The sequence below is a fragment of the Trichosurus vulpecula genome, chromosome 3, assembly GCF_011100635.1.
Source record: "Trichosurus vulpecula isolate mTriVul1 chromosome 3, mTriVul1.pri, whole genome shotgun sequence".
NCBI classification, from domain to species: domain Eukaryota; kingdom Metazoa; phylum Chordata; class Mammalia; order Diprotodontia; family Phalangeridae; genus Trichosurus; species Trichosurus vulpecula.
The window spans coordinates 291,492,021-291,505,327 of NC_050575.1; positions in this window are offsets into that span (position 1 = coordinate 291,492,021).

The following is a 13,307-nucleotide window of genomic DNA, read 5'->3' on the forward strand; positions in this document are numbered from 1 at the left end:
CTCTTCTTCCCCTGTAGCTTTTTAAAGAAGGCTAGAAGATGTGGGTATATTTCATTCCTCTCATCAGATATCCTGGGTCAGTGTAGCTAAGGCTTCCAGCTTCTTTATTTCTCATTGGCAAGCTATAGGCATGGGTGGATAAGTTTTAAATCATTGTTTACTTTAGTTATGATTTAAACATCAAGGCAGATGGACCATCTACCTCAATTATGTTTAGTTTAGTGTCACCTTCTGGGACTTCTGTTTGGCTCATAAAAAATGCCTTCATATGGAACAGTGTAGCACAACATTTCATCTCTTCATTATGCCTGTATTGGAAGAGATTGTAAAGATGACCAAGATGACATTTATAATCATGCTGGGGTGAGAAATGTCTGTGAATATGAGCTAGAAATTAGAAGGTTGATAAATCACCTTCTAGTTACACAAATTTTTTTCTTAAACATCACAGAATGTTAAGGGTTGGTAAGGCTCTCTCTTCTTCTTAGCACCATCTTGTTGACTTCCATTGCACCATGAGAGCCAAGTGGAGGAAGAAGTGAATGTGTAGGCTGAAATGCAAGAAGAGAAAGATGAGGCAGAGGTCCAAGTAACCAAACTGTGCTAAACATGGAGGCCACAGGAGCAGAGATGGAATGACCTTTGGTGACATTCTCAGGAAAGCAGAAACCTTCGGGAGACATCACCCACCCTACGAAAGATCCTACCATCTGAGAAAGGACTCCTACCACCATCTTACCACCTCCTTGACAAAAGGACATGCCATCATTTATTGCAAATACCACTAACCTGACTCTTGACTTTGTGCCATGAGACTTGTCATTCTGGACTGATTGTTTTCTTTGTGGGTAAGTGTAGCACACCTGTATAATAAATCCTCAGTACTTTCTTGCATGAAAAAAAAAAGAGTTGGTAAGGACCTTAGGGTCCATTTAGTCTAACACTGATACCTGAATAAGAATCCTCATTACAACAAAGAAGTGTGAACAAGGAATAACTGCTCTTACTGGCTACTTCATGCCTGTTCAGGAGCTCTTCCCAAACCTTCTGGTGAGGTTTTTGCTGACAAGTACAGCAAGTTGCCAGAAGGGAAATTAGACAAAGAAACCTCACTCCTCCTTCCTTTCAACTAGAGAAAGAAATACTCAAGGGGGGAAATTTGCCAGTAAGTATGGTAATACCGTACTTTTATACTCACAGAATTCCTTATAGACTGTAGCATTTTGCATATATTACCCAAGGCACAGCATTAAATTATCTATGTGATAAAGAATTTCTATAAAACCCACTTAGGTACTACAGGCAATCCAGATGACCGTGTTGACAAGCCATGAGACCTCCTTTTTTTTTGGTGTAAATTTTTTATTCATTTTAAACAATTACAAAACAAGAAAAGAAAAAAAATCATTTCCCTGTACACAGCAGAATATAAGAGAGGATTCAACATAAAACGATAAATTTTCCATTTCAAGAAAACCTACATAATAAATACTACACATTGTTTTCAAAGCTAACTATCTAGCTTTTCTTTGCTTCCCTCTAGGTTTTCTTTTGTTTTCTGATGTACACTTTTTACTTTTTTTCCTCCCTTCTTCTCCCTCCTACATGCCCTAGAAAAGGCTACAATTAAACGTGAATATATATATGCCCATATATAGTTATACATCAATATCTATAAATATATACTTACACATGCACATACGCATATACATATTGTCATTTCTATCTCTGGAGGTGGATAGCATCTTCCTTTATAAGTTCAGGTCTTTCCACGTTTTTCCAAATCAGCCAGCTTATCATTTTTTACATCACAGCAGTATTCCAATCCAATCATATTCTATCTGAGAAATTGTTTTTGAAAGTTTTTCCCCCCAATTTTTTACTTTCCTTCTCTTCTTGGCTACGCTGGTTTCATTTATACAAGAAAATTTTAATTTAAGATAATCAATATTATCCATTTTATACTTCATCAATGCTCTCACCTTATAATATAAAGTCTGGTACTACTGAATCTCATGAGGCCTCCTTAAAACAGCTTTGTTGGAGGCAAGTAGATTTCTTTTAAGTGTATATCATATATTTACAAAAGTATGTATGGTAGTTATTTTTGCAGTGGCACAAAGAATAGGAAACTGAGGAGGTACTATCAACTGGGGAATGGCTGAACAAATTATGATATATAGATACAATGGAATATTATTGTGCCTTAAGAAATGATGAAGAGAACACTGTTTCAGAAACACTTGGGAAGATTTGTATGAACTGATACATAGTGAAGTGAGCAGAACCAGGAGGACAATTTATACAATAACAACAAACAACTTTGAAAGGCTTAAGAACTCTGATCAATGCAATGACCAACTACTATTCCAGAGGACTAATGATGCTAGTCACCTCCTGACAAAGGTAATTGACTCAGGTTGCAGACTGAGACACAATTTTTGGACATGGTTAATGTGGGAATTTGTTTTGCTTGACTATGCATATTTGCTGCAAGGGTCTTTTGGTTTTTCTTTTTTCCCAATAGGAGGGAGGAAGGAAAGTAGGAGGGAAGAACATAAAATTTTTATTCATTGAAAAAAATAAAATAAAAATTTTAAAATAGTCCTTCCTTTTCTTGTAATTTGTCATTGCCTCCAAATCATCTTCGCTTGCTTTTCAGTTGTGCTGTGGCTAGTTGCTTTTCCCTCTTTCTACTCCCAGACTCTTGCTATATCCATGTATTATAGTAGCCTTTGGGCATAGAGACATAAAAAAATGACTACCCGCATATGAGTTAACCAAAATGGCTTGCTTGACTAAGCAGCACAGGGCATGCATTGCGAGGTAGCAGGAAAATTTCCAGAAAGTGATTTTGGTCATCATTGCTCAAGTTATGATTTCCACACTATGGGTAGTGCTCACCAGCACTTGCCCTCCAGCTGTTTGCCAGCACTCCCGGGATATTACTCTCTTGAAGCAATAAGATGGATTCCTACCTTGTGCAGCCCAAACTTGCTTTTCTGTAGCCTTCAGAGCCCTTAAATAAAATCAGAAAGCTCTTTACAATCAATTTGGATGGGTTGGGAAACTTTAATCATAGCTGTGACTGGAGTTTTCCTGAGGTGTTTGAAAAAGAAGTGTAGGAAACACAAATGAAGCAACCTAACAGCAGATATTCCCCTCCCAGAAGCAAGGAGCCCCAAGACAATTTCTTTAAAGAAAGTGCCATAGAGCTTTAAGCAAACAGTCTGGAATTGGTGCATAATATTTGCCCATCCTCACAAAGATGCAGCCATAGTATTTGATGAAAGTATGAGGGAACAATCTGATTCATTCATTTATAATGCTACATTTTAAAAAATCCTCACAATAGCTAATGTGGAAATATTGTGCATGACTGCACATCCATAATCTATATCAAATTGCTTGCCTTCTCAAGCATGGGGAGGAGAAGGAAGGAGGTAGAGAATATGGAACTGAAATTTTTTTTAAATGTTTAAACTTTTTGTTTACATTCAATTGAGAAAAATAAAAATTAAATGTAAAAAATAAATATAATAAAATTTTATGTTAACAAAAAATTCCTCACAAAACAAACAAAATTGCTGTCCAGATGAAAATAATCAGATAAACGTTGCCAGAACTTGTTTTTAGAAGTGTTTTAATTTTTCAGGGGTAGGGAGTCGATGACCTCAAGGCCATATGTAGCCTTCTAGATCCTTGAGTACGGCTTTTTGACTGAGACCAGGTTTTACCAAACAAATCCTTTTATTAAGGGGATTTGTTCTGTGAAGTTTGGACTACTGCAATTAGGGACCTAGAGGGCCACATGTGGCTTCAAGACCGCAGGTTCCCTACCCCTAGACCTTGTAATCACAGGCATTTGGGAATTGCTTTCTTTTCTCCATTTTCTCCTCTGTTCATTTACAATAGAAAAAAAAGGCTTAATATGTTGCTCTGACATGTATAGAGTGTGATTTTTCATTTTATAGATGAAAAGGTTGCCTTTCATGGAGAAATATACGATGTGATATAAGAAAAATATATTGAAAACCCACCATTTGAGAAGTACTGTGCTCTAGGTACTTTTGACCTGTGGCTTTAATTTACAATATTGTTGGCTATACCTCAACCCTTTTCAGAGCTTCTCATCTACCTTTGGTATTCATCTTCCCCCCAACTCTCACCAGTGGCTCTAAGAAGCTATAGCATGCACAGGGGTCATACCTTGTTAAACCCTCTCAGCAGAAGGGCCAAATCAGATTGAGAGTAGCTGACAGGCCTCACGCCCATTGGTGAGTTAAGGGGATGTGTACCTGCAGCATATGAAGACTTTCCCTGGTGGAATGGACGGATGAGAACAATTTGTTCCAACAGCCACGTAGACAGCTGAAGCAGGTGTTGTGGGGTGTTTCAGGTCTTCCACTGAATCTTCAGCAATCACCACTCATCTTGACTTTTGTCTTGCCACTGGACTTCGATGACTCTGAAAGAGAGTGAAGCTAATGACTTTGTGCAACTCCGCTTCACTTAAATCCAATTCATACGCCAATCAAGACATTACCCATAATGTCATTGGTCCTCTTCAAAAACAAAGAACAAACAACGATGTTGGCTATGATAGTAAGAAGGGGTGGTCTGTGGTCATGGGACAGACTAAAACTATCTGACCTATTTAGTGACTGAATAGATTCCATTACTATTATCGTTACTTATGCCATTTTCATTTGTAGCGCTTTTGGCATTGCAGTTGGCTAATAGTAATTGTTATAATTATTGTAATTAATAATTACTTCAAATAAGTAATAATATACTTGAATTATATAGCCCTTTTACTCCATTTTTGATGTGTTTTCATACATATAAATTTTCTCATTTGAACCTAACAACAACCCTATGAGGTAAAGGTAGTATAAGTATTAACCCCATTTTATAGATGATTTTGATCTGAAGCTCAGAGATTTTAAGTTGCTTGTCTAGAATTACAAAACTTAGCATCACATTTTTATCATATAAGCCAGTACATTTCTAGGACTGAATTTTGAACAATATTAAAGAATATAGAGGGAAACTTTATCTAAAAATAATATTTTTGCCACGGACCACTAGATATATATCTTCTCTGTTTTAAAAAATTATATATTTTTATATTATATATAGTTATATTTTTCCACATACATGGAATTTCTACATATTAAATCAGAAAATATTGGCAAGTTATATTGATTTCGGTTAGCATGATCATTTGGGAAACTGCCATTATTTCTCTGAAAAAAATCTTAATGGGCTAGAAAAACATAGAGGTTTAGTGCATGATTAATTGGTATATTCAAGAGCCTTTAAGGAAAAAAAAAACAGTTTAAACTGGGCCTGGTATAACATCTGTGGGTAGTTCTGTGGCTTTAAAAGTATATTGTTCTGATTGTTATATATTTTGAATCCTTTCTTACGTTCTGCTATACAGATGACATGCTTTTTTTTTTCTTTCTTTGTATTTAAGTTCATGATATGTTTTGTTCCTTTTCTCTATTCTGTATTTCTGTTCTGGCCCTTGAGTCTAAAATAAAAGAAAATTTTTAAAAAGTATATTGTTTTGAGTCGAAGAGTATATGGTAGGGTATAAAGTGTAAGGAAGGTTAAGATTATGAAAGACTTTGAATAAATAGTCAAAGGATGTGAATAGTGTTGAAGAAAAAATATTAATACTATACTCTGTATTTTAGGTACAAGTCTTCCAGAAATAATTATCATTGGTTTCATTGTTTTAACTTATTAATTTAGCTTAGAGAGTGAAGTGTCCAAACTAGCACAGTCTTGTCCTGAACCACCACAGCCTTCCCCCTTTCCCTCCATCCAAGATAATTTGAGGTAATGTTTATAGGAATCCTGAACAAGGACAAGGTCACAATGTGTTTAACATTCCAGAACAGTCACTTAATCTTCATCTATAACTACTCGATTATGAATGTAATGAACTATCACTGTCCCTTTAGAAATGCTGAAAGGGACAGTTTTAGAGAAATTCAGAAGACTTGTATAAATTGATTCAGAGTGAAGTAAGCAGAACCTAGGCAACTTATACAATGATAATGTCAAGAAAAAAATAAACTTTGAAAGACTTAAAAATTCTGATTAATAAAATGACCAACCACAACTCCAAAAGATTAATGAAGAAGCAGGCTACTCATCTTTTGGTAGAGAGGTAATGTTCTCAAGATCCAGAATGAGACGTACATTTGTGGACATGGCCAATGTGGGAATTTGTTTTGATCATTCATATTTATTACAAGTGTTTAAGGTTCTTCCCTCAATCTGCCCCCCACTTATAAAAAAAAGAACAGAAAGAATAATAGATAGCCATAATAGCTTTGAGAATTATATATTGAACTTATTACCTATTTTAAAAGAAAAAGAAGCTCTACATATTGGAGATTTACAGTTTCATATACTCTCCTCTTCTGAAATATATATGGCAAAAGACAGTCCTTGCCTTCAAGAAGACCACAGTCTAACAAGGGAGATAACAAGCAAACAAATATGCACACTTTATTTACAAGCTAAATACAGAGGGAAGACATTAGAATTCAGAGGGGTTAGAAAGGATTCCTGTAGAAGATGGGATTTTCATTGGACTTGAAGGAAGCCAGGGAAGTCAATAGGTAGAGATGAGAAGGGAGAGCCTTTCAGGGATAACCAGAGAAAGTGCCCAGAACAGAGAAATAGAATGTCTTGTTTGTGGACCAGCTAGGAGGCCAGTGTGACTGGATTGAAGAGTATGTGGTAGAGCAGAAGGTGTAAGGAAGGTTGAGAGGGGGCTAGATTATGAAGGACTTTGAATGCCTCCAAAATGCATTTGATCCTGAAGGTAATAGGGAGCCACTGGAATTTATTGAATGAGATTGATGTAGTTCAACCTGTTTTTTGGAAGATGGATTGTAGTGGGGAGAGACTTAAGGCAGGCAAACTCACCAGCAGGCTATTGCATAAGTCCAAGTGTGAGGTGATGAATGTTTACACCAGGGTGGTAGCATCAGAGGAAAGAAATTGGGGCATATTAGAGAGAAGCTGCAAAGGTGAAGTAAACAGACCTTGACAACAGATTGGATAGGGGGAGTGAGAGATAGCAAGGAGTCAAGATGATACAGAAATATGTGATCAGAAAAGGAGTAAGGCTGATCATGCATCAAGAATGGGGGATAGATTACCAATGCATAGTATGTGTATTCCGGTGGTATCCACTTAGTGTGTCAAAACATGCAGCAACACACCCCCTGAAGTTGAATCAACCTCCTGTGGAGGATTTATAAAAGGACATGGACCACAATCATCATGTAGGATGAAAAAGCATGAATGAGTCATGATCCATCTTATTGGAGGCTCCAATAAAATATTGGAGATCCAATAAAGCATTGTGAAGACAGCTAGGTAGAGTAAAAGGAGGAGAATAATAGTACCTACCTCCCAGATTTGTAAGGATAAAATGAGAGAATAGGTGTAAAGTACTTTGTAAACCCTAAAGTGCTATATAAATGCTAGCTATTATTGAACAACCCACTTAACACAATTATTTGCTTTCATAAATCTATCACTTTAAGCAATAAATGAATGAATGAATAAATAAGTAATTTTAAAAAGTGCCAACCATGTTTGCACACACATGTAATCTCTGTCATGAGGGAAGCCAAGACTGGTAGATTGCTTGAGCTTGGGAGTCCTGAGCTATTGATTAGGTGTCTGAACTAAGTTTGACACAAATATGGTGATCCTCTGGGAGCCCGTAGCTATTAAGCTGCCTAAGGAGGGGAGAACCAGGCTAGACTGAAAACAGAGCAGGTCAAAAATTGCATGCCAATTAGTAGTGGAATCAGGCATGTGGATGGCTATAACACTTTCCAGCCTGGGTGAGATGGGAGAGGCCCTGGGAGGTGCGGGGATGGGGGGTGGGGGGGACGGACCTGCAGAACCAACGCCCTCTGTGGGGGGCACGCATACCACCCCACCCAGAGTTAGCGACAGAGAGAAGAAGAAAGGAAGGAAGGAAGGAAGGAAGGAAGGAAGGAAGGAAGGAAGGAAGGAAGGAAGGAAGGAAGTTTTGGCATTACCAGATCTCATGCTATTTATTAAGCATTAATTATAATGTCAGTTGCTATCCAGATACACTAGATTTTGATATTTAGTCTAATAACAACGGGCACTTTATCAGATGAGTTGTGGGATGACACAAAGTATTCCAGAGAGTAGTCGTGGCAATTCACATTCTGTGTTCACCTGTCGCAGCTGAATGAGAACAGAAAGGTTATAAACTGATAACTTGATTATGCAGCATACATCTTGTACGTACATTTTTTGCATGTTTGTTGCCTTCTTTATTAGAATTCGAGCTTCGTGAAAGCAAGGATCATGTTTTTTGGCTTTGGGTATTTCTTGTCCTTTCTTTGCATTCCCAGTGTTTAGTACAGTGCCTAGCACGTAGTAAATGCTTAACAAGCGCTTGTTGCCTAAGGATTGCGTTAAAATGTTTCCACCGTTGTTTCGTTACTGTTGAATATTTAGTGACCAGCATTGTACCATCTGAACAAGTTGTGTAAGCCCTAAACTTCAGAACATGCACAAATCCACCCATATATTTATATTTACCTGGATCTTTGATTTTATTGGCCTAGAGAACTCCTACAATGGAAACTCCCTATTATTTAAGAGTCTTGGAGAGTTACCTGAGGCACTGAGATGTTAAGTGCCTTGAACATGAATCCCTTCTCAGAATAATGTTGGGTTTTTTTAATAGAATCAAGGACCCTGAATGCTTTAATTCATGATTTAAAAAATTATTTTCCTCCAATTACATGTAAAAACAATTTTTAACTTTATTTTTTTAAGTTTTGAGTTCCAAATTCTATCCTTCCTTCCCTCCCATTCTCCCTCTCTGATATGGTAAGCAGTCCAATACAAGATATACATGTGCAATCATGTAAAACATTTCCATATTAGTTATAATTGTGCAAGGAAACTCAAACAAAAAAGAAAGAAAAAAATGAAAAAATAGCATGCTTCGGTCTGTATTCAGACCCCATCACTTCTTTCTCTATGAGTGGAGAGCATTTTTATCATAAGTCCTTCGGGAGTGTCTTGGATCATTGTATTGCTGAGAACAGCTAAGTCATTCACAGTTGTGCTTCGCTATTACTGTTACTCCTGGTTTTGCTCACATCACTATGTTTACATCAGTTTATGTAAGTCTTTTTAGGTTTTTTGAAATCATCCTACTCATCATTTCTTATAGCACAATAATATTTCATTACAATAATGTTTTATTTTTTAATTTAATATTTATTTTTCCCCAATTACATGTACAATTTTAACTTTTTTTTTCAAATGTTGAGTGCCAAATTCTCTCCCTCCCTCTTTCCTTTCCCCACTTCCACATTGAACAGGCAAGCAATTTGACATAGGTTATATATATGTAGTAATGCAAAACACATTTCTATGCAAGCCATGCTGTGAAAAAAAAAACACAGACCAAAAAAAAACCCCAAGAGAAAGAAAGTAAAGAAAAAGAATCTTTGAGCCACATTCAGGCTCCACCAGTTTTTTCTCTGGAGATGGTAAGGACCTTTCATCATAAGTCCCTTAGAATTGTCTTGGATCATACAATAACATTTTTAAGTAAAATATATAAGATTGTAAAGGAAACAAATTATATTGAAATACATTTATCAAAATTTAAAAAAAAGGTCACAGACTTCAGGTTAAAAACCTTTGAGTTAGAGGCAAGACTCAAAGCCAGTCTTTTCTTCACCTCTTCTAGATCATATGTCACTCATCAATTTACAACTTTTTATAGCTTAGTTGTTCATTCCATTCAGCATTGGTCTGTCATGCCTCAATGTTGTGCTTGAATATAATGTTCAGTTTTATTGTGTAACAACTTTTTCTAACAGTTTACTATTGATGCAGGCTCTATGGATTTACTGTGCATGTTGTCATTTATACTGTGTGCATTTATCATTTTCATCAAAGCTATATCTGACTGTACTTCTTATAATGATAAGGTTAACTGTATATTAATAAATTTTCACCTTTCAGTGCCATTCACTTAAAAATAAAAGAATTAAAACTCTGAACTTAGTAATTTACAAAAACTCAAAATCTTAAAAATTAGTGTGTGTAAAGCCAAATTATTTACAATTTGTTTTTAAGATGTGTACTTTAACTTTGACAAAATAAGAAAAATAAGGTCCTTTTGACTTTTCTGTTCTTGATCACTTTTGCTATTGTGAATTTTTCTTAAAATGTGGATTTTTAAAAGGTAGTTGTAATCAGTATATTCTGATTCTGCTTTCTTCACATCAAATCACTTCACATGTTTTCCTATCTTTGTACTTTTCATATCTGTCATCTTTTAGGGTGTAGTAAATACTCCATTATGTTCATATATTGCAATTTGTTCAGCCATCTCTTAATTGCTGGACATATGGGTTATTTCCACTCATTTGACTAATAAATAAAATAAATAAAGCTGTTCTTCAACAATTCAATTCAGCAAACATTTATTCTGTGCCTAGTATATGCCTGGGATTGTGCTAGTCCCTGAGAAAACAATGACAAAAACAGAACAGTGCTTGCTCTTACAGAGCTTAATTTTGCTAGGAGGGGACATGTATATAAATCTATATCTATATCTATGTATATATACATGGACACATACATACATATACACACACATTCAAAGTGATTTTATTTTGTGGAGAGGGAGGGATGGGAAAAAGAAGTTACAGAAAGGGCCTCATGTAGGAGAGTGACCCTTGAGCTGAGTCTTGAACAGAGGTAGTGGTTCCAAGAGATGGAGCTGAAGAGGAAGACCATTTCAGGCATGGCATGAAGACAGGAGATGGAATGTTGTATATGGAGAGCACTAACTAGGCCAGTTTTACTAGAATATAAATTTCATGAGTGGGAGTAACATAAAATCGGCCTAGAATGCTAGACTTCAAAGGGCTTTAAATGCCAGGAGTTTGTTTCTGGTCCTAGAAGTGATAAGAAGCCAATGGACCTTCTTGAGAAGAGGAGTAACAAGACCTATGTGTTGGCAGCTGTACAGAGGACATACTGGAGAGGGGAAAGACTTGAAGTATGAAAACCAATTAAGAGGCCACTGTAATAGTCCAGGTAATAGGTGATAAAGGACTTGAACTAGGTTGGTAGTCATGTGAGAGAAGGGGAAACTGATGGGAGTGGCATTAAGGAAGTGGGATTGACAACTGATTGGACATGTGGTGTGAGGAAGAGTGAAGAATTGAGGGTAACCCTAAGTTTTGAACCTTTGTGACTGATAGGATAAGGAATATAGAAGAGTTCTGATTGTAGGTAATTGGGGGAAAATGAGTTCTGGACATTTTGAGTTGAGATGCTTATGGAACATATAGGTGCAGCTGTACTCCAGGCATTTGAGGATGTGAAACTAAGGCTTGGTAGAGATATGAGGGCTGAAATGTAAACTTAAGAATAATTGAATCTATGGGAATTGGTGAGATCACTGATAAAGAGAAAAATGAGGTTCAACACAACTTGGGGGAGCATCTATGAAAAGAGATCAGGATATGGATGATGATCTAGCAGGGAGATTGATGAGGCGGGGCAGACAAACAGGAATTATATTGGGAGAGAACAGCATCACAAAAAAAAAACCAGAGAGGAGACGTTCAAAGTTATCCAAAGGTGCCAAAAAGGTCAAGAAGAGTTAGAATTGAGGGAAAGTCTTTAGATACAGCAGCTTAGGGATCATTAGTAACTCTATAGAGATCAATTTCAGTTGAGTGGTGGGGTCCTAAACCAGATTGGGAGTTTTTGAGAAGCAAATAGGAAGTGAGGAAGTTGAGGGAAAAAACTATAGATAATCTTCCAATTTGAAGGGAGTTTGAAAAGTCTGAAAGGGAGCAGATACACAGAACAATAGCTTATGTGACTAGCCAGACAATTGAAGTTTTCTAGGATGGGGCAGCAGGGAAGGAACCAATGAGTAGAGATTGAAGATAAGAGAGAAGGGATGATCAATAAATATTTGGACAGATGGATCATTTAAAAAAAAAAAACAACTTTTAACTACATCTTTAACCTCTGGTCCTGATAGGAAGACTGGGCTAGATGCTATGATAAAATTTGTAAATTGTTGCTTTGAAGAAAGATTGCTAAATCTGGAGTTCTGCTAACAGTATGATAGTGTATCTATATCTAAACAGTTCAGACAACATTAAATTTTGTTGTTTTTGATTGGCTTTGCCAATATAAAAATAAATATTGAGTAACACCCCTGTAGCACATGGATAAGAGTTGTGCAATATGTATGGACAGGCATGTGTAGGTTGCAATTTTTATCTTAGGAGGAAATGCTCAAGTTGATGAAGTCAATTAACCAAGAAACGTTTATTAAGTACCTCTTATATGCCTATCCTAGGTGCCTGGGATACAAATACAAAAGTGAGAAAACCCTATCATTAAAAAGCTTATATTCCTTGAACAAGGCATTCTATCTCTCAGCTGTGTGCATTTTTCAACGGCCATTCCCCATGCCTTGAATTCTCTTCCTCCTCACCTCTACACCTCCTGGATTCTTGCAACTAAAATCTGACCTTCTGCAAGAAATCTTTCCTTGTCCTTAATTTTAGTGCCTTCCCTCTGAATTTATCTCCCTCCAATTTATCCTATAGATATCTTGTTTGTTTATAGTTGTTTGCATGTCTTCCCTTTCCTTCATCACATTGAGAACTCCTTGAGGATAGGGATTGTTTTAACCTTTCTTTGTATTCTCAGTACTTGGCACACAGCAGGTGCTTAATAAATGCTTGTTGACTTTAATTGACTAACCAGGTGAAAGCTCTTCAAATAATTGAAGCTATCTTGTGCCCCTGAGTCTTCCCTTCTTTAGTTCCTTCAACCTACCATGATATGACAAGGCCCTTCAACAACCTTGTTGTATTCCCTCTCAGGCTACTTTCTATTTAGCCATTTTGGGTTTATTCTCTTTTTCACCTGTATATAACTATACATGGAACTGCCTAGGCCTAATTTCAGCTCCTTTGGAGCAGGGATTATTTCCTTTCTTGTATTTCTATCCCCAGAGCCCACCATAGTTCTGGCTTATAGCAGGATTGATTGACTATAATGTTCTCTGGCTTACAACTGTTCTTAGAGAGTAGTGCCTAGAACTGAACACAATACTCCAGATGAGGTCAGAGAGAGGCAAAATAGAGTACTATCATCACCTTATTTGGCATCAAAAGATTTGAATTCTAATTCTGCCTTTAGACTCAAATTTGAGGCAGGTAGTT